Source organism: Lepisma saccharinum, chromosome 22 (assembly GCF_977018435.1).
Source record: "Lepisma saccharinum chromosome 22, izLepSacc3.1, whole genome shotgun sequence".
Lineage (NCBI taxonomy): Eukaryota > Metazoa > Arthropoda > Insecta > Zygentoma > Lepismatidae > Lepisma > Lepisma saccharinum.
Window position 1 is genome coordinate 13,170,171 of NC_139250.1, and position 26,504 is coordinate 13,196,674.

The following is a 26,504-nucleotide window of genomic DNA, read 5'->3' on the forward strand; positions in this document are numbered from 1 at the left end:
CCCCAAAAACCATGCACGGGTAGCCCCACGAACCATTCACGATAGCCCCACGAACCATTCACGGGGACGAGGTATGCCCACGAGGTTAGGTTAGGCCTGTTAGGTTAGGTTCCATTAGCACTTATTTCACCCCTAAATATGTGCTTCATCATCGAAAAATTTCCTCAGTACGTTCAATTACGCATATCCGGACAACATCGGTTTTTATCGATTTCCTCCTCCAGGTAATTTCTCCTCGCTTTGGGATTTACGTTGTTGAATTCCTTATACAATAAGCTTTCCAACGATATATGACACGTATTCCTTACGAAAAGGACGTAAAGTAGAGTCTTACCTTTTATTTTCCTAAATTCGGACGGGATACGGGTGGGAATGAAATTACGTAATTCCACACACCAGATGGCACTGCTGACCAAATGTCTACAATTTCCTGAAAGTTTCGGAATTTCAACGATAAGAAACTACACTGGGATTGTCAAATCAGTTATCATTTTTTCCCCCATCTAGTCTTCTTAAAGAAATTTGGTTTCTTAAAAGGCAGTGCAAAAAAAACAGGTTAACATCGTAACATTCGCAAGTTGTTTGACACAAGATGAACAGAAAGGTATCAATACTTAGTAGCGAGACTTGATGACTACATACACACAACTTTGTCAGGTCCAGCAAACCAACCCCCGCTCCCCAACAAGCTTTCGGTCAGCAGTGCCCTGGACTTTCACTTTTGAAATAAAGCAACCCTAATCATACGAAAAGTTGAACCATCCCCCTTATGTGAACTAGGCCCATCGGACTCGGACCATCTTAATAGACACGTGCTCCTAGGCTATGGAGGAAGGAACAAGAAGGCTCTCGTAAACGCCGTGTATAAGTGGATATACACCCATTTTGCTAATTCTGGGTGTCTTCAAGGAAGCTACGTTGCAAACTACTAAGAAATCAGGTTGCCAACTCATTAACCACCATTACATTCTCATCGAAATGAAAAACGTTATGCACATTTTGTAATCGACTTTTCCACTGTATTTTAGTCTCTGAGTCTTGGTAATTTTATATTATTTAATGGAAAAAATCTTCCCCCCATTTTGATGGCACGATCTGTGCCATTATCCCCCCACCCCCTGTGGGCACCCCTGACTTATTGACGCTATTTCGAACGGCATATATAAACTTCCAAATTTGCAGCTCGGGTCAAGAGCATGTGCTCAATTTAGCTTGCCAATTTGTTAATAGCATAAAATGAAGGTCGCACCACTGCGAATCGAGATTTTGTGATTAACGTTTGATTCAAAGTCAGAAGATAGAGACTTCTGTTTTTTAGCATTCTCACTGGTTGATTGGCTTTCATAAATAAAGTGCGATTACACACATTTCTACTCAGGTATTTCATGCACTTGCATCGCTTCCTCGCAATCTCCTAGTAACTTTTGACACACCCTATACAAATTGGCACAGTCATGCAATTGTCATTAAGTGTGGCTTGCTTTTGAGGAAATAAATCTTCTTCAGGGCTTGGCGAAAACCCTGATATAATTAGTTATAAATCACGAGAGTTCTTTTTCCTTCCTTCTGAGCGAATTAGGCAAGAAGGAATCAAGAGAGGGAAAAATGAAGAAAGAGGATGAAAGGGTGTGGGGGAGGAAAAGAAAGGGAACACACTTTTAATCTTCGCCTCACTTTGTGTGTTAATCATCCTCGTCGATTCTGCTTTAAGTAATTATCATTTGCAGACGAGACGATGAAAAGTAAATTGGCCGATAAATTACCTGATTGATTGGTATGATGAGAACAAGAAGAGTAATTGAAAAAAGAGTAAGACGGGGGTTGGTTAGTGAGGGAGAAGAGAGAGAGAGAGACAAGACGCCTCATCCTTCCTAACCCTTTCTTAAACCTAAAATTACATTTAGAGAAGAAAGATCGAATCGTGGGAGCACGGAGAAACCCAGAATTAACATAGATTTTTCTCGTCTTCTTGTTGGCATTCTTTTACCTCCCTAACTGGGAGGTTTCTTAATTTCATTATTTCTTCTTTTTCTGTAACTCATCTGAAATCTAGCGGATCATCGATGACAAAATACATCTGTCTCACATAATGTTAGTCGAGAATTTCTTCTTGTAATGATATCGTGAAAAACTATGCAAGATGAGATAAATGAATCGACCACAACAACAAAGTTGTATTCAATAGAAATCAAATACCACAGAAACAGCACAACGGTCAGATAAGTTGTTTTCTCTTATGCATTATTCCTCACATTTTCACGATGCATAAAACTCTTTCATCTGTTCATAAAGGTTTCACTAGTATAGCTATGTTGGCAAATTGTTGGTTACAGTGTTACTTGTGTGTTGTGTGACCAATTCAATTGTTAGTTCTTAACTGATATTTGTTTATTTTTCTACATTCCTCGCCACAGAGGTGTGTGCCGTAACCGCGATTTGGAATCAAGATTTACAAGTCAATATGTCAAGTGGCATCTTTGCATAATTACCTGGATAGAAATAAAACAGTTATGTATCGAAGAAATTTTGATACGGAGAGACCGTACTATATCTACACTAAACTGGAAAGAACTATCGTCTTACGATGAGTTTTCCTGAAGCTCAGGATGCCACATAAGGTGACACTAATATGACCTCTTGGCGCAATATTGTGTTAAGCTTCAACTCATAGCAGCTGATCACTTGCTCTCAATGAAATTCTTGTTTCATTTTCAAACTTTTGATTCAGTATAGATTAGACTATTTGTGCTTATAGTGGACCTGAAAAGGAATTATTTTGTGTGAGCCGACGCCCATGATTCGAACTTTCGGTTTCTAGTTTCACAGGATCACAGCAGTGGGTTAATTGTTCTCGATATGCAATATACGATGAGAGAGAAACCTTCGTTTCGAGTTAGGTCAAGCATTCTTACTTCTTTTTGCATTTATCTTATTTTATGGCGCTTTTTCTGGCTCTTTAGGCTAAGAGTAACGATCTGTGCAAAACTCACCATTCCTAGGCCGGGACGTGAACCTACAATCTTCGATAGCGGGCCGATCCCGATACGCACTCGGCTACGAAAGCGTTATTTCTTACCAACTGGACCACTCCGAGTTAATTCAGCACATTTTAACCTTCCCTTGAAAGACTAAGATAACTGACAATTAACTGAAGTCCATCCCAGGATAAGACATGAACGCCTTGATAGTCTCTTTTGGAGTTGGCAAGATAAGCAGCAGCTGAAGCAGGGCAACTGCGTTGGTTTCCACCTTTAAACCTACTTCGGTCTGCACAGGAAGAATTATAGTTTCTTGCTACTCGACTTTTGAGAGACATTTATAGATCTTCAACTACGCAGGATGCACAGCTGATGAACTTTTATCTTTCTGCGCTGTTACTTTTTTCGAACTGGAGTGACGCTGCTGCCATCTATCTTTCGACGTCGAGTTCCGTCTCTCGAGCAATTTTAGAGATCCTACTCCGAGGGCATTGTGGAAAATGTGTTAAGAGGTTCCATTGTCCAATGCAGGAAACCGCCGCCTCTGCTGTGTATCAAGACGACGTCTCTTCTTATTTACGATCCTTGCTTACACACGGCATTCGTACCATCTTCTTTCTTCTGCTGCAGGCTTTTGTCTGCTTTGTAGCGATACAGGAACTAGTTAGAGCACTTATCGCACACGCTGCACACGGAAGCTGGAGCCAGTGTTTCCATTTCACAAGGTTAGGGTTCGAGTCGTGAATGAAGATGCATGTCTCGATTTCGTCTCGACTTATTAATTACAGTCTCGTTTTCGTCTCGAAATCTATTTCAGAGAAGTCCCAGGGATTATCTAGTATTTTACATCTGTGGGGTGTACTCTTCTTGCCAGGCTGATATGACATTACCCCATTCCTCTTCCTGCTGAAATCACACCACATATGTCCATTGACGAGGCACGAAGTCACCAAGAGCGAATAAGACCAGCAGAAATCATTGTCCTGTTTAAGGGTGAAGAAATTAGGAGACAGAAGTGTGTTCAGACAGAAAGAGATAAGGTATGGAGCAAAAGGGAAAAGGATAGACATAAATGAATAGAGAAGGAGACAGAAGGGAGAGGGACAGACAGAAACAGAGAAAGTAGGAGGGACAGACAGAACGAGGGTAAATAGGAAATAGAAGGACAGACAAAAATAAATAGAGAAGGAGACAGAAGAGAGGAAGGATAGACGGAAATGAAAAAGTTGGAGAAAGGCAAAAATGGAGAAAGTAAGAGATGGAAGGGAAAAGGACAAAAAATAAGGAAATAGAAGACAAGGTAGAGGGATAGGCAGAAATAAATGATTGATTTAATTGGTGTTTTAAGTCCACTTTATCCACAGTAAGGCTAATCGGGACTGGACCTACAGTTTAAAGTGGGATCCGAACCAATATGTGCCTCCACCAGCACTGCGCCATCGGGGAGGCCCCTGAAATAATTGAAGTTGGAGACTGAAGAGAGAGTGACCAACAAATGAAGAAAGTAGGAGATAATAAAGAGGGGCAGAGTAAAATATGGAAAGTAGGAGACAGAAAGAGCAGACAGAAATAAGAAAGTAAGGGAGAGAAGGTTTGTTTGATTGATTTGCTTCATATTACTTCGCTTTTGTGCCACTTTTAGCTAATTTGCGAACATGGTATCGTATCCAGCATCTCCACCAAAAAAAGAAAAAAAAACACCATCATACCCAGAGTATTAGAAGCTTCAGTATCATTAATGCCCACTAGTTTCTAGGGTTAGTGAGGGTTGATTAATTTCATCTAATAAATATAGTAGTCGTAATGATGGATCTTTTGGGAATGTAGCTCACTAATCAATATTCATCCTTGATGATAAAGCACTCTCTGCTCGTGGTGAGCTTGGTGGTAAGGCGCTAGAGGCACTAAATTTACGCACTTGAATGGCAACACATGACACTTGAGTTTCACACCCCTAAAGACTGAATCAGCATGGCTAATGTAAGGATATACCTGTCTCTGTACTCCAACTGAAGATCTGCTGGGAGAGGTTATGCTTGTGACTGTACGTAGAGTCTGACTTGCGACTAGCGTTAACACACTCTCCCTAGAACCTCCTCCTCTCTCTCTATTCAATCGGAACTTCCTCCTCAATAACTGAATTAGAACTGACCCCGAACTCTCTGCTTCCCAGACATTTATTGTAATTCAATTTACTAAACAAATGCAGAGTCAGGACTGTAGCCTCTTCCTGGATTTCGTCCGTATACCGCTGATGACCAGGAAGAGCTTCAGTACTGTCTGACACTGCATTCCTGTGATGTTTCTGAATATTTCCTGATTGGAAAACGATGGTTGAATGACTGGAAGTTGGAGTTCGTTGACCATAATAATTAAAAGATACTACGGATCGTTACGATATGATGAAATTGATGAATGGACACTCTTGAACATCCATGCCGAGACCAGGATTTGAACCCGGGACCCCTGGTATCGTAGTGCGATGTGCTAACCGCTGCGCCATGGAGGCCGGCAAGAGAAAAAAGGGAGAGGGGCAGACAGAAGTAAAGAAAATAGGAGACAGATGGGAGAGGAGCAGAGAGAATGGAAGAGAGGAGACAGAAGGGAGACAGAAATGTAGTAAGTAGGAAATAAAGAAGAGAGACAGACAGAAATAGAGAAAGTAGGAGACGGAAGGGTAGGGGAGCAGAGAGAACGAGAGAAAATGGAAGGCAAAAGAGAGTAGACAGACAGAAATGAAGAAACGTAGGATACAGAAGTGAGAGGTTCAGGCAGAAATAGAGAAAGGAGAAACCAGAAATAAAAAGATAAGGATGCAAAAGAGAGAGGAAACCATAGACAATGTAGAAAGTAGAAGACAAGAAAGAGAGACAGATTGAAATGGGAAAAGTAGGAGACGGAAGAGAATGTTAGGAGGTTCAGACAGAAACAGAGAAAGCAGAAGACGGACAGACTGGAATGAAAAGATGCGGAGACAGAAGGGAGAGGAACAGACGGAAATAAAGAAAATAGAGGAGGAACGGACAGAAAATTAGACCAAAGAGCGAAAACCCACACATGCAGTTTGCAACACTGGCAGGCACTTCTTTTAGACAGGATTTACTAACAAATTCACAAAAGGAGAGGCTTCTGGTCTTACGAGTTTTCTTGCCGACTGGTATGCTTCTGAAGAAACAAACAGAGCGTTTACACCTCTCCCCTCTATACGTCCGGTTCTTCTGTCTGTCAAAAGAGTGGAAAAAATTTCAAGCATAATGGTCCCGTGTTTTGACGCCACCTTTTCCTTGCCAGAACGAAATGCCTTAGAAATATTTCACCTTTTTCCTACATATTTTGCTGTCTTTTTTGTACATTTGTTTCCCTCTTTATCGCTTCATTGTTCTACTATCTTTTGTCTTCACCCTTTTTTCTCTCTAGCTTTTGGTTTTGTAACGGTTGTACATCTCGTTTTGAAACGTTTATTTTGTTCTCGCTTATTTAATCATTTCCTGTTTTCTTTCTTCATGTTTTTCTATCCTTGTTGACTGATTGTGACAAGTTTTGTTTTCTGGTTTTGCTAGGCTATCACATGTAACCTGCATTCCCGCATTCTAAAAAATACTAGCAGATTTATCTACTGCATGTCTCTTCTTTACGTACTTCCTGTCTATTTTTCTATTTCTGTCCCAGTAATGTTTATTTGATGTAATCGTTCCATAATTATTCACTACTGCTATTTTTATTTGTTTAGTTTTGTTTAGGTAACCTACATTCGCATATACGAGGAGGTATCAAAAAGTTTTGCCTGTTGAGGTATAATTTGTGTAATTATGGAAAGATTGAAACAATGAACATACATATAGTTCGCCTATAGTGTCCTCTACTCAGAGTTACCCTTAGACATAGTTCCGATCACAGGCGTCAAAAAAAGTTTGGAAAACTTCCACAGAACACTCCCTGTTCCAACGTCCAGAGCTGTTTTAACCTACTGTACGTCCTCGAATCTCATGCCACGAAGCACAGATCTAGCACAGGCTTTATGGTATCCCAAACTCTCAATTGCCGCCTGTGCTGACCCATAGGACATGTGCACTGCATCAGAAATGTCCTGGTGCGTCTATCCGCTCGAATGAGCTCAACAGCCCTCTGGCGATTGTCGTCGGTCATAGACTTTGATGTTCTGCCAGTCATTCAATTGTCCCCGCTTTCGGTTTCTCCCATTTTGAACTTAACTACTTAAGTATGTGCTAAGTGTATGCTTCGTGGCATGAGATTCGAGGACGTGCAGTAGGTTAAAACAGCTCTGGACGTAGGAACAGGGAGTGTTCTGTGGAATTTTTCCAAACTTTTTTTGACGCCTGGTAAAACGCTCGCTCAAATGCGGGTCACTCTGAGTAGAGGACACTACAGGCGAACTATATGTATGTTCATTGTTTCAATCTTTCAATTATTAAACAAATTATACCTCAACAGGCAAAACCTTTTGATGCCCCCAGGTATTATGTATTTTTCACTTTATTTCGGTTTTCATAGCTTTCTTCCTTGTCGCTCTTGTGTTTGTCTTTCCTAATTCTGTTTTGTTATTCATTATTATTTTATGTTCTGGTTTTAAGGTCATACTTAACCTATATTCTCAGATTTTAAGTTTGTTTATATATTCTTACAGTTTTATGTACTGGCTCGTCTTTCTATATCTATGTTGTGTCAACTTTTGTATCCTGTTCTAACGTTCATCATGACAGACATTCATTTTTCCGTAACTATTCATTGCTTATTCTTTTTATTTTAAATTCTAATTTTCATATTTTATGTACTTTTATTTTTTCCTTTCATTAGGTAATAGGACATCGTGTCGCTGTTACTTGTTTCGCATTCTTCTTTGTTTTCTATCTTGCTTTTTGTGATATTCTTGTCATTTTTCTGTAAGAGTGTTCCAGATTGATTGATTGAATTGGTGTTTTAAGTATACTTTATGAACAGTAAGGCTAATCGGGACTGGACCTATAGTTTAAAGTGGGATCCGAACCACTAAATGGTTCCTCCCCCGGGTATCGAACGCGGGACCCTTTGATCACAAAGCGACGACGCTACCACTGCGCCATCGGGGAGGTAAGAGTGTCCAGAACGGAACGTGATATCAAGAAAGAGGGTTAATATGGAGCCATACCTTCGCATCCTTATTTCCATCTTTATCTCTCTATCTTCATTTGTTCTTAATCTTTCTCTTTCTTGAATCGATCCACGGACAATTTAGGTACAAGGCGACAACGTTACCCACTAACTAGGCTATTGGAAGTTCCTCGGGTTCCTCGACTTCCGACAATGGACGTGTGACCATTAACAATGACTACAATTTCACAGCTTATATTTACAAGTACAATAATTAAAATCCAATTTATAATATTCACTGTACACATTTTCTTGTGCAAAGTTCGTTTCAAGTCCAATTTATGCTTAAATAGGTTAATCGAGACTGGAACTACAGTTTAATGTGGGGTCCAAACCATTGTGGAAAGTTTCTCCAACGGGGATCGAATTCAGGCCCCTTGATTACAAGGCGACAGCGCCACCAGTGAGGCCCTCCCATGTTATAATGAATGAAGAAATATTCAATGGCTTTTTCAACACTAATTTGCCTCCCCGATGGCGTGATGGTAAGTTCGGCGTGGCAAGGGGCTCCTGATTCGATACCCCATGGAGGCGCTGGTTCGCATCCCGTTTTAAGTTGTAGCTCCAGTCGCGGTTAGCCCATTTGTACATACAGTGGACTTAGGAGACAAACTCACATCAACACACATAAACAGACAATAAGGAGAGAGAGAGAGAGAGAGAGAGAGAGAGAAGGATATAGCAGAAGTATATAGAGAAAAAGGATAGAGAAACACAGAATGAAATATTTAAAGTGGAACAGATATACAGGGTGTTTCCGAGCTGATGATACAAACTTTCAGGGATGATGGAGAAGGGCACGTGTATCAATTTGAGATAAGGAACCTTGGTCCGGAAACGACTTAGTCGAAAGTTTCAAGCGAAAATCGGTGTGTGAAGATGTAATACTTTTATTACCTGCACAAGTTTCACAAGAAACTAAAGAAGGGCTAAAATTAAATGGTGTGACTCAGTTGTTAGCATATGCAGATGATGTAGACTTACTGGGGGATGATTTGAATACAATTAAGAATAATGCTAAAATATTTTTCAAAACTGCTAAAGAGATAGGTTTGGAAGTTAACAAAGAGAAAACTAAATATATGCTTACAGGCCGTAACCAAGTGTTAGGTAATAATCAAAATCTAATTATTGATAACAACTCGTTTGAACCAGTTTCCAAATTCAAATACTTAGGAGTAATATTAACAAATGAAAATTATATTAGAGAGGAAATAAAAAGTAGGCTTAATTCAGGAAATGCATGTTACTTCTCTCTTCATAAACTTTTGTCTTCTCGTTTAATATCTAAGAAACTAAAAGTTAAAATTTACAAAACCGTAATTTTGCCTGTAGTATTATATGGGTGTGAAACTTGGTCCCTTACATTGAAAGAGGAACATAAATTGAGAGTATTTGAAAATAAGATCCTTAGGAAAATCTTTGGACCTAAAAGGGATGAGGAGACAGGTGAGTGGAGAAGGTTACATAATTTAGAACTACATAATTTGTATTCATGTCCAGATATTATTAGAATAATTAAATCAAGAAGACTTAGGTGGGCAGGCCATGTAGCACGAATGGGAGAGGAAAGAGGAGTTTACAGGATTCTTGTTGGGAAACCTGATGGTAAGAGACCTGTAGGAAGGCCAAGGCGAAGATGGAGGGACAACGTTGAGATGGACCTAAGGGAAATCGGTAGGGATGGAAAAGAGTATATAGATCTTGCTCAAGATAGGGAAAGATGGAAGGCCTGTGTTGCTGCAGCCACGAACCTTCGGGTTTAAGAAGGCTAGGGAGTTAGTTAGTTAGTTAGTTACAAGTTTCACAAGCTGCTACATTCACAACAGTTGTTCAAAGTGACATCGTCGCCCAAAGTTCTTGCGTACCCGCTGAAGAACCCTGGGGTCGTTCGAACAATGTCACAGGCAGCGAGAATTCTTGCCAGGATATCTTCTTCAGTCTCGACAGGTGTCTCCTACACAAGACTTTCTACATGACCCCACAAGAAGAAATCAAGTGGGGTCAGATCAGGTGACCGAGCTGGTCACGGAACAGCTTGTGAAACTTGTGCAGGTAATATAATTTTCGCTTATAACTTTCGACTAAGTCGTTTCCGGACCAGGGTTCCTTATCTCAAATTGATACACGTGCCCTTCTCCATCATCCATGAAAGTTTGTATCATCAGCCCTGAAACACCCTGTATATATATATATATATATATATATATATATATATATATATATATATATTGAGACCGAGACAGCCTTGGAAGGGATAACAAGGGAGAGAGACAGAGAGAGAAGTGGAAACAGGGGAAAGCGAGAGAAAGTTGGATAGGGATAGAGAAAGAGGCAAGGAAGGAGAAAGAAAGAAAAGGGAGAGAGAGGAAGAGAAAGGGAGAGATAAAGAAATAAAGAAGTGAAGGGGAATGGAGGGAAAGAGGGGGAAAGAGAGAGAGAGAGAGAATCAGTGATCAACGAAACAAAACCCCCGAAAAAAAGTCTTCCTACGCCACTGTCACAATTCGCAAACGGTGTCGGTTGTCCTCTGTGCATAAAATAAACTTCCTGCATCGCTTTTTGCGGCATCCGTTCTGGGTTTCTGATCCAAATCCCCGCAACCATGGAAACAAACAATGGTACCATGTGCCCAACGTCACAGTTCCTGAAGTCTCCCTCCTCCTCTTCCTGTGTTTCCCTGACCAACCTTCGGGAACTCCACCGCGGCCTACTAATGAGCTCGGTTAAATGGACCGTCAGCCAATCGGCTGTCCGCATGAGCTGTGACGTCATTGATTCATTTCAGTCGGAACGGGGAGACGCTAATCAAGCCCCCCGGCGATGCCCCCGCCCCATATCATTCCGAACCACCCCCCGACAGTAAGTTCCCCCTACTCCAATGCCGATCCACCCAAAAGTAACGGGAGGAAATGCAGTGTTGCAGACCACGTTGCGTTTACACCAAATCTAGAGAAAAAAGACAGTGTATTTTTTTTATGTGGAGCATAACGGGCAACAGCTCAGTCAACAGATTTCAAACTATGTGATTCACACCATGCTCCGGCTGCCCTTACCCCCCGCATGTCCCCCCCCCAGGTACAAGTATTTGATGATGGGTGAAATGCGGGAACACTGCTGGAAAAAATCTCACCTGAAATCCCCCATCTCGAGAATCGAACCCAGGGCTCCCCTGTGGCAGTCACTTGCACTACCGAATCCATCCATATATTGGGGGTCACCTTGTAATCGAGGGGTCCGGGTTCGATACACGGTGCATTGAGCAGTGGTTCGGATCCCACTTTAAACTGTAGGTCCAATGCCGATTAGCCTATTTGTGCATAAAGTGGACTCAATAATTCTAACTCGGCTGCGGATTGGACACAGCCGTCTCACACGCGTCCATTTGCCGCAAGGACTGGCCCTCCAATGTGTCGTGTATGTAATGTCATTCTAAGTGTTCGGGGTGTCATTATTGACTTTGCTTTCCTCACGCAGGCTTTAATCTTCCCAACTATTTATCATCCCTGTTGGCAGATGGCGACACTGTTTTAGCAAATGTTTTTATACTCTATCTAGGGAATCTCTGGAGTAAGGCCGCGCAAGAGGAGTGGGTGGAGCGAATCAGTACACGCTGGACTGGCTACCCATTTGCTAGTTTTCGCCTCACACGATACTTCTTATCGTACTTGTCGATAGACGAGTGAAACTGTAATGGCGGCCGCGTGAGATGTAAACAATGTATCACTTCACATGTTTAAGAGCCGATAACTATTCAACCGAGAGGAATAGCGTTTCGTATAAAAACGTTTTAGGGTACAATTCAATTGCACTGCCTAAATACATACTTTACAACTTCTACTGTACACGTATGGAACAATATTTTAGTTGTTTCAATTGTGAATATATACCGTGCACTCAGCTTAGATGGTGCAATTCATATGCTTTCGTCTAAAGCCGGCGTAAAGATGGACGATCAATTTGAAGAATGTTGCGCTTTTATAAAAAATTAAAGTAGAAAAGTATGGAATAGAGATTGGCTCGAAAAAAAAACTCGGTTAGCATATCAATATTCATACATGAGATGAGATTCGCAGATTTCATTCACAAATTTTAAAAAAAATCAAACATTAATTGAATACACTTGTAATAATAAGGATTTTCATTTTCGGCTAATCATATTTGTCACGTACACATCTCGTCGCTTTGCTACCTAAATATTAATGAACTGAAGACGAATGCACTGCACGTCATCTCGATGCTAACAAAAACAGCCAATAACTCGGAAAGCACAGACAAAAAACTCCCTTTTGCAAAGTCACAGATTATGTTCACATGCCCAAACTTTGCTCTGATTGGCTGTTCCACAGTATCTAGTCGAGGAAAGCGAGTAGGAATTAGAACATGTTCTATTCCTCAAAACCAGTCAAGCAGTCAGCCAGGCGGCCATGATTTCTACCTAGAAAGTCAGTTCAGCGCCAACTATAGATCGACCACAAGGAAAAAAACCTTGGGACGAAAAGTCCCCGCGCAGCTTTCCCTTCTTCCCTCCACCTCGGGCCATAAGGAAGCATGGTCAACTCTCCCCCTCCTCTACTCGCGGGAGTACCGTCCACAGGAGTCGCGGGTCTGCGCAGGTTGTTTTGCTCGTGGCTCAACTATAAGGCATTCCTACTAGAAATCCAGTTCCGTGTGATAGGGGCTTTAGTCAGTTCTCCGGAGTCGCAACTTGCGCAGAGACTTGTTTCCATTCTTCCCTTCCAGAGATACCCGGGACAAAGTATAGCTTCTTGCAGTGGCGGCGATTGGGTTTCAAACTCGGGGGGGGCAAGGTGCCATAACTGGGGGGTGCAAAGACAGTTTATTTCCCTTTCTAGATAAGGTTTAGCATAGTGCGGGGGCAAAAGTGGCGAAAAGTGGGGGCCAACTGCCCCCTCCACCTCCTAATCGCCGCCTCTGGCTTCTTGAGAAGAGCGGGCCTCCTCCACTTTCTATGAGGAAGTTTTTAGAGCTCTTGCCTGTTCTTACGGCGGGCGGCCTACATGCTGGCAAGGGAAGTGGGGAGCGGGGAGTACGCCGCAGACCAACTAGAGTACAGCGGTGGCGCCGAGAGTTACAACGTCGCGGGAGGATGTGCTGCGCGCACTTCGTTCTACAAGCTGGTGTGTTTATCATCGCGCTGGATTGGTCGCTTACCAATTTTTATGTGTTGTATTTGTCCTGTGCTTGTACCTTTCCAACCTTACACTTTTCCCTTTACAACCCTTTTTTTTTAACCCGTAGGAAGAATTTTAGACTGAGGGCTATTTCCCCGCATATATGAAGGGTGCAAAATGGCCTTATATGTCGAAGCACCCAACAATTTTAATTAACTAATTCATTCCCCGCATATATGAAGGGTGCAAAATGGCCTTATGTGCCGAAGCACCCAACAATTTTAATTAACTAATTAATTCCCCGCATATATGAAGGGTGCAAAATGGCCTTATATGTCGAAGCACCCAACAATTTTAATTAACTAATTCATTCCCCGCATATATGAAGGGTGCAAAATGGCCTTATGTGCCGAAGCACCCAACAATTTTAATTAACTAATTCATTCCCCGCATATATGAAGGGTGCAAAATGGCCTTATATGTCGAAGCACCCAACAATTTTCATTAACTAATTCATTCCCCGCATATATGAAGGGTGCAAAATGGCCTTATATGTCGAAGCACCCAACAATTTTAATTAACTAATTCATTCCCCGCATATATGAAGGGTGCAAAATGGCCTTATGTGCCGAAGCACCCAACAATTTTAATTAACTAATTCATTCCCCGCATATATGAAGGGTGCAAAATGGCCTTATGTGCCGAAGCACCCAACAATTTTAATTAACTAATTCATTCCCCGCATATATGAAGGGTGCAAAATGGCCTTATGTGCCGAAGCACCCAACAATTTTAATTAACTAATTCATTCCCCGCATATATGAAGGGTGCAAAATGGCCTTATGTGTCGAAGCACCCAACAATTTTAATTAACTAATTCATTCCCCGCATATATGAAGGGTGCAAAATGGCCTTATGTGCCGAAGCACCCAACAATTTTAATTAACTAATTCATTCCCCGCATATATGAAGGGTGCAAAATGGCCTTATATGTCGAAGCACCCAACAATTTTAATTAACTAATTAATTCGTCGCATATATGAAGGGTGCAAAATGGCCTTATGTGCAGAAACACCCAACAATTTTAATTCATTCATTCAATCATTAAAACATCAATTTAATCAAATCCGTATATTGGGTGAAACTTTGTCAAGATTTGGAAATTCATTCCATCATTCCCGACTGACTATAATTCCGCCGCTCTGGGAACAGGTGCGCAATCACAGCGCAGAACGGTTATTTTGACAAAATCCTGTTTCCTGTTAGCTGCTTCGGCGAGAAGGGGTTGTAATGTCGCTTCTTGCTCAAGCGGTAGATCTAATTGGCTGTTTGACCGCAAGTTCCTGTATTGAATTTTATTTTATTTAACCTAAAGTTTCAGATACAGTACTGAATGACCATTTACACTCAAACAGTAACAGCAGGAAAATAACAATAATAATAACAAAGTAGAGTACAAGATGGCGCTGAAAACAAATCGAAATTATACATACATTGATAACAATTTTCTGAATCTTTGTTCTGACAAGAATATGCCCACATTTGGAGGCAGGTTATTATATGAGGGAGCAAGCATGTAGAAGGGAGAGCCTTGTGGTGGGTAAACGCGGCAACAGAGGGTCACTGCCATAAAGGCGGTCCCCGCGCCGGATATGAGAGGGGCGGGACTGTAGAAATGACCTTCCTACTGGAACGCACCAGCCGGCACTGGAACAACATTGTCCTCAGTCCGAGGTAACAAGGGCTGGTAGTGATAGTGATATCACAGCGACACAACGTGTCTGCAGTCCGACTGCTTCTTGTGTGTGAAAATAAACTAATTATGTACTTTTCTATTATTATTTTACAGTTTTCTTCTAATTATTGTTAATAAAAATATTGTGGAGTTAGTTTCCCTGGCCCACCCCAAAGTGAGCACATATCCTTGCAACATATAAATATACCGTAACCATTTCTCCCTGGTTACATCTGAATCCAGCAAGGATCAGCCCCCTCCCCTCCTTTCACGAAGAAAACCATTTGAAAGATAGACAAAGAGCACCGACTCTCATTTCTGCCATACCTCGTCGCCAAACACGAAAACCCACCATGCAAACGTCTTGTTCGATAGAAAGAAAAGCAACAAAAATCAATATGGCCGACGGTTGCGGCGATTTTCGAGCTTTCCCACGAACGGACCAATCTTACCAAAAGGTGTCGTGGCTGTTCCAAAGCGAAGAAGAAGAAAACAACGATCATAAAATTTGTCGATTTGCATACGCGTTCCTCCTCTCGAGTCACCAGTTAAATTCGTCACAATGGCTTCCAATCTGCAAGGAAGCTAAAAAAAAATATTACTTCCCGGTATCTTTTGTTATTTAATCTGCGATAGGATGTACTTTTCCCCCGGGGAGTTATTATTTTGCATATTGGCTATTATTATTAACGGCCTCTTGGTAATATATGTGGCCTCTTCTAACATTTCCGTATGCATATCGGCTATTTATTTTAATTCCGGTGGGGCCATTAGAATAGTGTGGATTGGTTTATGCATATGCCCTGTAATCATATGCATGCTGGAAACTTTGGTGTTCAAAGGGTCTAAGGATATATTCTTGGAAGGTCTGTGTGTATATACTACCTTAAGTGTCCTGGTTTCTTATGCTTCTACAATTAACCTTGTCCTTTCGCTTTTTTTCCATCATGGCTGTGCCTTTCATTTCTACCTTCCGCGAAAGACTATAGATGTCTCTGCCTCCATATGCATATGGTGGCGACGATGTCCGCACAAAAAAAGGGGCCTGAAAGAATTAGAAGTTTGTAAAAAAAAGGGTACGGTTATGTTTGAAAGCGGCAGACAAAAACCAGCATTTTCTATGCAAATACCGTCGGACCAAAGATAATAGGCCGTGAAGGACCGATGGAAGATGTGTGATGTGAGGGTATATCCTGGAAGGGGATGGGACGGTAAAATAGGGGTGGTGGCGGTACCGTCCTCTCTCCCTCTCCCTCTCCCTCCCTGGTTCCTCTTTTTTGGACCCTTGTCCTCAGAATCACCTGCGAGGCCTCGCACCATCCTGCTTCAGTGTATACCGGACCCTGTTTTGCATGCTATTTGCATACTAATATTCAAGCTTGGATCGTATGCTTCTTGGTGCAATTGTCCCGTACCCCACCTCTCCCTGGTCTGAGGAGGAAAGATCTTCACATATACATACACACTCATATAGTGTGACGGACAGGATTTTACAGCGCAAGAGGATGAAGGGGGGGACCTCCCTTATATTTTCAACCCTGACGCGCAGGCGACAATGGATTAAAAACGTGAGAAAGAACTCATATAGAAAAAAGAGAGGAAGAATATGCATACTAAGTGTAAAGGTAAAAAAAAACAAGAGATATTATTTTTTTTAGTGACGTAGGGAGTGGAGGCTAATGTATTGTCATCATGTGTGAGAGTTGGGTAAGGAGGAAGAGTTACCTCGGAGATATTTCAGTGATGCTAGTTGGTTCAGTGTGGTCGCAGCTCAGGAAGTGTCCGGCGTTTTCTCGCTCGTATGCAAATACCCTCTCTCTTTCCCCTCCTTCACCACACCCTCCCTCCCCCACTCCACACATCCGCTTTTGTTTCACATACGTCCACACATGTCCCTTTTTTTTCTCCCCGACATACGCGCACGGGTTTTTGCACCCGGGAGAGGGATACCCGAGTGCAGACAGACTCCGACTTCTGGCGCGCGGACACCGTTGTTGAGGTCACCCCCATTGTTGTCGTCGCGGAGGACCGGAAGATGCTGGGAAGACGTCACCATGGCAACGGAAACGACTCTCTGTGTGAAGAAACGGTGCTTCTTTTGTGGTGTCTTACAAGGCAGTGGAATTCGCGGAGAGGTGATCATAGTGTGTTACAGGGTGCCGATGCGGATAGAGCTGTTATCGTTTATTAACGGGAGGGGAGGGGCTTTGTTACCCCCACCCTCGGCTCACAGACCTCCCCCACGCTACTCTGCATTCCCGACACTCCTTGCAAGCATTGACGTCATCGGTTTGAAGAAAAGCAGGAAGTGACCGTTTTGCATACGAGAAAAGCCGTCGGTTGCCATCTTTATTCAAGTTTGCTTCAGCCGTTTTAACATACGTCGAATGTTACATGTCATCCCCCCCCCCTTTTAACAAGGTGCCACCTAAGTGATATGACTTGGGTTTATAATGCTTTAACTTCTTTGGTAAATTCGATTTCTGAAAACTTAGTGATAATTACATTCAAGTATCCAGTTCTTGAAGTTTCGAAATTAATATGACGTGCTTGTTGGGGAGAAATAACCATTTTTAAATTAGTCCGAAAGATGGCACTTCTTTAAGTCTGTGGCGTTCATCCTCTTTCATTGTTTATTAAGATCCTTTCTCAACTTTCTTGCTTTTCCAAATTTTACGTCGGTGTTTTCCCGTTTTGAGATAGTCGCGGCGATGAAGATGGATGATGAGACGGACACTCAAAAAGGAACGTGCAAGCTGGTGTTCGAACGTGGAACCTTAGGTAGCGATATCGTGAATCGAACACTCAACGCGGTCGGCTATTCAGCAGACTATTTACTGAAAGTTATGTTCTTACATGAAAACATTGCGAAACAGCTTTGTAGTTGACTTAAGTGTGCGATTTTGTGAACACTGATAAGCACGGTAGGAGATTTAACTAGATAAGACATTACATTTTACATTAGTTAGTGACTAATATTACAAAATTTATTTTAGTATTAGTTTGGTGTGTATTTATTATTTTAAATTAATTTAGCGCACAGCAAATCAAGAACAATTACATTTTTATATTTATTGGTGATTTTGTTCCCATTTTCTTTGTAAATTAAGTTGTTAAACACGTATGTTGTTCTTGGCCTCGTTGCTACCGCTCTTGCCTTTTGTGCGAATGGTTCTGGGTTCGATCATCGATCCCTGTTGACCCAGTGAAGATAATTTGCAAGCACTTCAGTGTGAAGAAGCGCAACTAATAGAGTAAACCCAAGTTTCAACGATGCGGTAACCACTCGTGATACAATTTAGGTCTAACACAGGTGACTTCCATTGTAAAGGATAAAACCTAGACGAAATTATCAAACGGGGTCAGCCTGACGTAATGTTGAATAGTAGAAAGAACAATGATAACAAGTATTACATTTATGAATTATTATTATTATTAATTATGGAATATTGGTTACGGCTTTATTGTTGTTATATCCTGGGGAGACTTTGCTATTTGATCCGCGAGATGGGGCAATATTCGCCACAACTATTTTTCTTTACATTTTTCCATTTCATAAGTTAAGGCATTGAAATACATAGTTCCTCCCTTTTTTTATTAACTTTTACACACCGTGTTCAGGAATAATATTCGAAGGTTAGGGGTAAATTCTATTCATGAATTTTACTGATCGAGACTTCTCGCAATTATTCTTTTCATTTTTATGATCTTGAGGTGAAGTGCTCAAAGTAAAAACAATCCTGCTTATCCTATCTTGCTTAATTTCTTCAGGTTAATAAACTATATTTCTGTTATGAACTTATTTGAAATGAACGATTCCAATTCTCAAGGTCGGCGTAGACAGGTCCCGTCCCCCTCCCCCCATCTTCTTGACGCCAATGCCCTGAGGTTGCTTTGGTCGAAGTTCCCCGTTGTGTTTTGCTCACTTCATATTTTTATTCTTTCTTTCTCGGTTTCTCGTACCTTCGTATTTATGGAAGATGAGCCGCGTTGTTTGTATTGTATGCTCTGTTTCCGTATCTTTGTAATTGTGGAAGATGAGCCGTGGTACTGGTCAGTATTGTATTCCCGGTTTCTCGTATCTTTGTGGAAGATGAGCCGTGGTACTGGTCGGTATTGTATTCCCGGTATCTCGTACCTTTGTGGAAGATGAGCCGTGGTACTAGTCAGTATTGTATTCCCGGTTTCTCTTATCTTTGTAATTGTGGAAGATGAGCCGTGGTACTGGTCAGTATTGTATTCCCGGTATCTCGTATCTTTGTAATTGTGGAAGATGAGCCGTGATACTGGTCAGTATTGTATTCCCGGTTTTTCGTATCTTTGTGGAAGATCAGCCGTGGTACTGGTCAGAATTGTATTCCCGGTTTCTCGTATCTTTGTAATTGTGGAAGATGAGCCGTGGTACTGATCAGTATTGTATTCCCGGTTTCTCGTATCTTTGTAATTGTGGAAGATGAGCCGTGGTACTGGTCAGTATTGTATTCCCGGTTTATCGTATCTTTGTGGAAGATGAGCCGTGGTACTGGTCAGTATTGTATTCCCGGTATCTCGTATCTTTGTGGAAGATGAGCCGTGGTACTGGTCGGTATTGTATTCCCGGTTTCACTTATGTTTGTAATTGTGGAAGATGAGCTGTGATACTGGTCAGTATTGTATTCCCGGTTTCTCGTATATTTGTGGAAGATGAGCCGTGGTACTAGTCAGTATTGTATTCCCGGTTTCTCTTATCTTTGTAATTGTGGAAGATGAGCCGTGGTACTGGTCAGTATTGTATTCCCGGTATCTCGTATCTTTGTAATTGTGGAAGATGAGCCGTGATACTGGTCAGTATTGTATTCCCGGTTTTTCGTATCTTTGTGGAAGATCAGCCGTGGTACTGGTCAGAATTGTATTCCCGGTTTCTCGTATCTTTGTAATTGTGGAAGATGAGCCGTGGTACTGATCAGTATTGTATTCCCGGTTTCTCGTATCTTTGTAATTGTGGAAGATGAGCCGTGGTACTGGTCAGTATTGTATTCCCGGTTTATCGTATCTTTGTGGAAGATGAGCCGTGGTACTGGTCAGTATTGTATTCCCGGTATCTCGTATCTTTGTGGAAGATGAGCCGTGGTACTGGTCGGTATTGTATTCCCGGTTTCACTTATGTTTGTAATTGTGGAAGATGAGCCGTGATACTGGTCAGTATTGTATTCCCGGTTTCTCGTATATTTGTGGAAGATGAGCCGTGGTACTGGTCGGTATTGTATTCCCTGTTTCACTTATGTTTGTAATTGTGGAAGTTGAGCCGTGATACTGGTCAGTATTGTATTCCCGGTTTCTCGTATATTTGTGGAAGATGAGCCGTGGTACTGGTCGGTATTGTATTCCCGGTTTCTCTTATCTTTGTAATTGTGGAAGATGAGCCGTGGTACTGGTCAGAATTGTATTCCCGGTTTCTCTTATCTTTGTAATTGTGGAAGATGAGCCGTGATACTGATCAGTATTGTATTCCCCGTATCTCGTATCTTTGTGGAAGATGAGCCGTGGTACTGGTCAGTATTGTATTCCCGGTTTCTCTTATCTTTGTAATTGTGGAAGATGAGCCGTGATACTGGTCAGTATTGTATTCCCCGTATCTCGTATCTTTGTGGAAGATGAGCCGTGGTACTGGTCGGTATTGTATTCCCTGTTTCCCGTATCTTTGTAATTGTACAAGATGAGCCATGATGCAGTTTTATATTGTATTACTTTCTTCATGTTTCTTCATTTGTTCAGGTCTTGTGCTAAGATTTTCATTCTGCTATGGCCTTTTCGAAATTTACGTCAATATCGATTTTCTTCATTCCTTCGTGTCTCAGGAAACGCTCTACCATCTTGCTAAGTATTGATTTATTCCAAGCCGATTAGTAATTATTTGACAAAGAATTTAGCGATCCACAGAAATTCGAATAGTTATTATTATATGTTGATGCTTAAACGCACCCAGTTATTAAAGAATTTTTGCAAATGTCAGAATAATCTAAAATAAAAGGAAAATATTTTAAGTGTAACCAGCAAATTTTAGTGCTATTCGCTAATCTGTCAATACGTTTCGTTGTACAATTTGCCACATATTATTTAGTAAATTATACTTTACCCGAAATTTTCAGCTCTGTGTTTGGCACTGAGGCTGTGGTCTCGTGGGTATCCTGGCACGCTGCAAAATCAGTGGTTTCGGGTTCGAATCCAAGCGTCCGTTCTGTTTTCGCTCTGTTTTTATTGTATTTACTATAATCGGATATTTTGCTGGCATCGTTGCAACAGGATAATTACATATTATATGTCGACGCCAGGTGGCGGCACGAGTTTGGGGACCTCAAATCGCTCACCATGGGCGTCGTTAAGAGAGAAATCAAATGTAATATTCATATTTATTCTGCTGTGTTATCAGTATTAAAACATCTCTTTCCAGAAAATTCTTTCATCGTTATTGAAATTAATACAGTTTATATTATCCTACCTCTCAAGAAGAGATATCAGTTTCTAGAATTTGAAAGAAAAATTCATGGAGCCATTTTTTTTAATTTACTTTGTATAGACAATCAATTTTCCCTCTTGCTTATCGTACTGTATTACTCATTAAGCAAAATTTTATTTCCGTTGCCGACTCTCAAAATAATTTTAGGGTGAATTTTCTAATTTGGAAAGATTGATCGAGATTACACGCCGCAAACCCCCCCCCCCCATGCGACGCCCATGCTGACATATGCTTTTTGTATAATATTTAGTAATATATTAAATATGACTGCTTCCTCCTTCTGTTTATATTCTCACCATCTGCATTTCTAATATATTGTTTGTCTATTACTAGTAGACTTAACGTTCGGAAGATGTCACTCAAGTCTCAATTAGCTTCAACAACACTACTTGCAAGTTACTACCTTACATCGTTCTTATTAAATTATGTGCATTATTGAAAATATTATTTACTATGTAACTTTAGCGAATATTTATAAATTAAAGTCAATCAGACTTTATTTTATAGACTTGGAAGGAATGAAAGTAAGTCGTATTGTGAAATTCCGTTTACTTTAGCGTGTACCTTTTTTTTATTAACTGAGTAGGGTTTTTTTGTTTGCACGGTAGTGATATTACGAGAGACATGCATTTCAGTGCCACTGAATTTAGTCTGCTTATGTCGCTTTTCAAATTATTAGATTGTTCAAGAAAATTGATTGATAGTCGTGAAACAGATAGGAATATATTGATGAATGCACTATTTTCTTGATTACAATGCTAATGATATTTATTATTAGTTTTCATTCTTTGCATGCATAGTTTCAAGCAAGACATTTTGTGCGATAAATATTAAAACCTTTGCTCTTAAATTTAGGAAATTTTCCTCACGCCTATCAACTCACATCATTTGAAAAATTCACATTTGTTTAATAATAGAAAATTCCGTATAGTTAGAACAAAGGTTCCTTTATGTAAGTGGTATGAAATGAATTCGCAGCCATTGTCTCCACAACCTTAGCTGGGTCGACAAGACGGTGACATTACTTTTGCTTTACACGACTTTGTAGTGAAAATAACGGAGAAAAACTTTAAATAATCTACCATCCGAGTAGAAGGGGTACTATGTGGAAAGGCGGGCCAAGATACAACTTTCACCCGGGAAGGTTGAATTTTTGGCACAGTTTCTACCGCGCCACTCTCCCTCATTTTCCACCACCATTCAATATGAAACATTGCCAGGATTTAACTAGGAAAAATAATAGCCTTATTTTTTAAATACAGTAAGTGTTCCTATTACGTAAATAACACATTTATGTATGTGTTTTAAAAAATATATATCTAAATAATGATAACAAAATGACAGTAATCTCTTAGCTTAAATTGCTACATGATTTTGCAGTGACAATAACTTCAGTTAACTTTGTCCACGCAAATCCAACTCTATTTAAAACAAACATTCACGTTTAGTCTATATAATCAGAAATAAGGGTTGGGGCTACTTAAGGGGGGGCTCCTGAGAAGCCACCCCGGGCAGTCGCCCGGTCTTTAAGCCACCTCTGGTTGTACGAACGCATTACGTACAAAAAAGCATCTCAAGATTTAAGAATGGACCTAATTTTGCAGAATTATACCGAAACTTGACCTACTTGAAATTCGAACCCAGCATCTATTTCGGATAGAACGCTTGTCACCATTGCAACAAAAGTTAATGAACATTTTGTTAACTCTAATTAGGAAAATTAAGTATAGATGGTGCAGCAGTTGTGTACTGAATTCATATTTATTTATCTATAATAAAACTTCAACACTTGCCCCCCGCAGAAATCAATCTTTTAAGACTTAGTGATCAGCGTAATTATAATTTATACTCTTTTAATTGCATCGTAAATCTATACTCCATAGTTGAAAATAATTATACGTTATTATATTATTTAAACATTATTCTTGAATAGCTTGCTGTAAATGTAATTTTCAAAGGTTTTTAAAAAGTATCTAAACATATCTAGGTGGAACTTTTGAAGCGGGTCAATAAAAACTACCACTCTTTAACGTTCGGAAGTACAGAACACTAGTACGTTAACTTTAGATTTGTTTCGCTTGATTTGGCACCTTTAACAACAATTTTATGTTTGATAATACACAATTGAACTATGTAAAATACAGGGTGTCCCACAAAACCGGTACGCCTATAATGAACGACACATATAATTTGTACCGGTTTTATGTGGAACACCCTGCAAATTGAAAGCAAATAGGACTGTTCCCTGTATGCGAGTTAATGCAATTTTAAATGAAAAGGTTTTTTTAGTTATTAGTGCTCGACTCAGGATCTGGGTTCGAGCCACGGTCTTGTTCGTGTTTGTACTTTCATCACTTTAAACCAATCTTCATTCATCATCATCGTCACGATTAACCCTAACCGAGGGGGAACAGGAGCGGACAGTAATAAAGATGCAATGTATTTTATTTGTGGCCAGAGCGCCGTACAAACATAAATTGCACAAAGGTAAAGAAAATGTACAAAAGTAAGAAAAATGTGCAAAAGTAAAAAAAAAATGTACAAAAGTAAAAATGTACAAAGTACAAAAAATTTACAAAAGTTTTAAAAACTAATATAGAGACCTTTAGCTTAAATAGCGGAAACCCAGAGGTTTGCAAAAATTTAATTTCAGGCCAGAGATCTGACAAACATGTAGCTTTAATTGTCGAGAACTGTTCTCATAAATACGACCAATCGATTGTTTAGAAAATTAAGAAGCAACATCTTTTAAAATCTATACTGCATTTATATGTTTGCTTGCGGTCTCAAACTTTATGCACTATTTTGCATTATCTAGTCCGTTTGCTTCTATAGATGCGTCTTAAAGTTTATAGACGTGCTATTTTCAATAGCCTTTGTGGCGGAATTGTTAACGTTCTACGTCAGAAAACAAAATGCATTAGCTAAAACCAAAAGATGCATAAAGTCTACAGCTCAGAGCAAGTGTTTAAACACACCGTTGAGAACGGTGTAGGATAGTCCATCCAATGATGCATTATAAAAGTCGACATTGAAAGAAATACTCATATAATGCACTTTGGCGTTACCTTTGCAAACGATACACAAAAAAATGCATCGAACTCTAAACCTGCTTCTTTAGTGCATCAATCGATGCATTTCTGGTGCATCATATAGATGTGATGCATTTTTGTGTGTAATTCGTAAATGTAACACCAAAATGCATATTATTCTTCCCAAGTTGAGCTGCACTTTAATGCATCAATTGATGCATTTTGGTGCACCTTGCTGCATTTGGTCTGAGCTACAGACTTGATGCATTTTTTTAAAGTTTCAAGTGATGCATTTATTCTTCTGTGTACAGAGTTCAAAACTATTTCCATTTTATCAGCACGTACATTCACAGCATCTTCTTCTGTCTACACACTACGAGCTCTCGACTTTACCTAAGACACGTCTCTAGACGTCTTTCTTCCTCAACCCCCACCCCCCTCTCTGTTTCATCCTTAGACCCGCGATGCTCTCTTTTCTGTGAACAAAATGGCTCCCCTCCTCCCGCTCTGTCTTCCATTTCTTCCTTCTCCGTCATCCCTCTCGCCCCCCAATTTCATCCGTCTCCACTCCCCCTCCCCTCTCATACACGCATTGGTTCGGTGAGGGAGACGGGAGATTAAACCTAGGGGGGGCCCCTCGGAAAACGAATGTTGTATATATATGAAGCTCAGACCATAGGGAGGGGATTTTTTCTTCTTATGATCAATCTACTTGCATCCTTTTCCCTCCCCCTTCATCCCGTACCTTCGGGTAGACGAGCCTGTATCCCATGTATGTATATACGTATATATATATATATATATATATATATAAACATATACAGGCACCAATCTCACATTCTATATTGCTGGAATTTCTTCCCTTACCTTTTTCCAGGTTCTTTTTCTTTGTTTCATCCATCCTTGCATCCTTTTTCTGCTTCCTTTTGTTTTGTTTTTATTCCAAGTCGGATAGAGATTTCTTTTCTGTTCTTTTGAGATCAGTTCCCCTTTTACTCTCACAGCGTGTGTTGATGCTCTCTTTTTTTTTGGTTGCTAAGTTTCATGCTTCTTCTGTTACATGGAAGGCTCCAATTTCTCTCTTTCTTCATCCCCTCTCCACTATCTATCTGTCTGTCTGCATCTTTGGGTATCGTATTCCTCCTTTGTTACATCCATTCACGTAACACTAGTTTTGTTTGTGTTCAAATTAACGTTGTCATCCTAAACGAAATAATCAACTGATTTAAGTCAAGAATATCAATCAATCAATCTGAATCCCAAGTCCAAAGTATCACTCAACCAATTTGAATCTGAAATCCAAAGTATCACTCAAACAATTTGACTCCCAAGTCCAAAGAATAAATTAACCAATTTACTCCCAAGTCCAAAGTATCAGTCAACCAATTTGAATCTGAAATCCAAAGTATCACTCAACCAATTTGACTCCCAAGTCCAAAGAATAAATCAACCAATTGACTCCCAAGTCCAAAGTATCAATCAACCAATTGACTCCCAAGTCCAAAGTATCAGTCAACTAATTTGAATCTCAAATCCAAAGTATCACTCAACCAATTTGACTCCCAAGTCCAAAGAAATCAACCAATTGACTCCCAAGTCCAAAGTATCACTCAACCAATTGAATCCGAAAATTAGTAGACTAACTAGACAAATTAGAGAAATTCAACCTTACATAAATGCTTCTAATCGGCGAATCGGCGAAATAATACGGGTAGCTAGGTATTCGGTACCACATCTATTCATACTTATTATTTGAAATTTATTATATCCGATCTAAATTTTTAGTTTCAAAGTTACATAATTTTAGGTAAAAAATATAATTTTTAACATCTATATTCATAGAGAAAATAGTTTATAAAGTGTAATTGTGTAAATCATTAAATTTTAACTTAAATGGTTATCATTTTCGAGCCGCCATAAGTGGACCAATAAAGGATGCATATTTTAAATTTTGTTAAATATTTAATCTTAATATTTCTT

At 40.2% G+C, this 26,504-nt stretch overlaps 1 long non-coding RNA gene across 1 annotated transcript in view; it reads left to right on the plus strand.

Annotated features, from left to right (window-relative positions):
- The window catches only part of LOC146005023 (uncharacterized), a 213,005-nt gene that overhangs the window by 96,395 nt on the left and 90,106 nt on the right, over positions 1-26,504 (plus strand). The gene's annotated exons all lie outside the window — the stretch shown is intronic.